The sequence below is a fragment of the Arachis duranensis genome, chromosome 8 (assembly GCF_000817695.3).
Source record: "Arachis duranensis cultivar V14167 chromosome 8, aradu.V14167.gnm2.J7QH, whole genome shotgun sequence".
Taxonomy (NCBI): domain Eukaryota; kingdom Viridiplantae; phylum Streptophyta; class Magnoliopsida; order Fabales; family Fabaceae; genus Arachis; species Arachis duranensis.
In genome coordinates this window covers 37,054,705-37,057,421 of record NC_029779.3, presented here as the reverse complement: position 1 = coordinate 37,057,421, position 2,717 = coordinate 37,054,705, and positions in this window count along the sequence as shown.

The window sequence follows — 2,717 nt, the reverse complement described above, 5'->3', positions numbered from 1 at the left end:
AATTTAAATTATTTAAAATTATATCAGATTAGATTAAATTTTTGTTAAAAAAATTATTTAATTTAAAGTTTATTTCAAATAAAATTAATATTCAAATCGAATAAATTTTTAATTCAAAATGGATGCCGAACTACAAACGATACATCCCAAAGCAAATGAAAACTAAAGGATCCGAAACACGTGGCAGTATCCAATAAGCTAAGCAAACTTTCATCACTATTCTGAATTGTGTATAATTCATCTATGGAACTTGGAATTCTTCCTCCAACCCGCTGACTAGTTCGACCTTAACCAATTTTCCACACTATAAAATAAACTTCACAAAACGAAAAAGCCAAAACCAAAGAAATATTTTTATTAATTTACGGAAATACTTAAATTAGGTACACGGTGCGCTTCTGTTTGATGGAGTACCACTGTCTCTAATTAGATCGCCGGTTCTGATGATATGTGTACTACTGTACCGTATAAACACAAGAGAAATTTATTAATAGAGTCACTATCTTAAAGTCATTATATATCTAAGTCTACTAATTAATGAGCCATGCATTTTTGAAAATATGCAATAATATGATATATGTGAATTAAAAAAGTAGGTACACTTGAAATTTTTTATTTAAATTAAATAATTATATAATTTATCGATACATAAATTATAAAATAATTACTTAAATAAATAGCATACCATCTTTCGAATATTGTGAGGCAAATATGTATATAGACGTGATCCGTCACCTTATAACTAAGTCTTTATTATGCATTATGAGTTATAATTCGGCGTTAACTATTATTCATTCTTTTGCTTGTAACTGACACCTTCATTACCGACTTAATGACCATCATTTCTATCTTAATGACCAAACGGTCATAACATCAATTCTATTCATCAATTTTTAAAAAGAACATTCTATATCTAATTTCAATAATACATTCTATATTCATAGAATTATTATATACCTCTTAAACACTTACTGACTTGAGCGTCGGAGTGTCTTTTGCAGGTACTCACCCCTTGTTCTCTCCTTACCGACGTATAACTCATCCCGACGAAAAGCTTAAAGACATTCATCGACGGACGAGCTATACACCGGCCAAACTCAGCAAGAACAAGACGTATTTAGAATATCAAAATTTCAAAATATGATACATATCCAGAATGTAGTCGAATTATGTTACGGACAGAAGAACGATATTAAACATCCAAAATACATTTAAAAATTTATACAAATCACAATATTCAAAATATGATCAAAATAAAAATTAGAATCGTACACTCAAAATATAATTTGACTCTTTCTTTAAATAACAAAATTTCTGTATTATCGCATTATATTTTTTAATAAAATACTGAAACAAACAAATATTCCACATTTTCTGACCCTCTCCTTTTAAAAATATTGTTAGTTCTCACTAGTTAATGTTATTAGTACTACAAAAATGTGAACGAATAAAAAAACGATTTATAGATCATATTAATTTTATAAATATTCATTTTTTTAAAACAAATATTATATAATAATATATACTAAAATATCTTTGTCATTAAGATATTTTTTGGATTAATTTGATAAAAAAGACTAAAATATATTTTTTAGTTTTTTCACAAAAATATTTAATTTTTATTAAAATATAAAAATACTATTTTTTATTTTTAAAGGGATAAAATATTTTTTTTAAGATTAATTTATTTGATTATAGTATAAATTAGAAATTTAATTTTAAAATTATTTAAAGTAACCTTTTTAGTTAATTCTAAGACTGAAATATTCTAAATTAATTTCAGAAAGACTAAAATAATTTTTTTGGATTAATTTTGTTTACTTGTATTATAAATAAATTTGAATTTAATAATAAAAAGACTAACATATGCCTTTTAAGATTGAGGACTTGAGGTGTTAATATTTTTAAAAATAATTTAATAATATATTAGTTAAATTAAATAAATATATTGGATATACAAAAAACATACTAATCTAAAATTACTCCTTCTAAAATACGGTCACATGGACCATGGACCAATGGACTTGCTCTTAGATTTCTTTTTTCCATTTCTCTTATATTTTTGTCGGATAACAGAATATGGGTCTCTTAGCTTTTGTTCGCTATTTTATGTAAGTTTTTTTCCTTTGTTTTATTTTCATAATTCTCTACAGGGAAATGAAAAATTAAAATAAAATAAAAATTAAATCAGTACTTCTTCGGCTTATCACTTATTTTTTTACTAAAATGGGGCCTGAGTCCAAAGTAGAACAGCGAATTTCATAAATAGTCTGGACTTAGTGGATTATAGGTTAGCCCAATACGCCGAAAATATTCTGTAATTTTCGTTAGCCCAGTCATAGCCTCATAGGCCTTAGACCATAATAACGAATTAATATTCAATTTAGTCCTTTAAAATAATATTGGCCTTGTCATGTATCCAGAAATAGATTGGAAGAAAAGAGAGAGAAACACTATAAGACCTGATCTAGTGAGTAGTGACATCTATATAATTTGCTTTTGTTTTTTGGGATGTAACCGAAGTTTAAATTGGGAGACTGAATATTATATTTGATAATTAGAAAAGAAACTAAAATTTTAATTTCGAAACTCAAAATTTTAATCTTTTTAATATTTTTAAAAAGTATAAACATAGAGACTAAAATTTTTATAATATTTTTTTTAAAAAATACTTTTATTTAATTTTTTAAAATTTAAATTTATCTTTTAATTTTTAT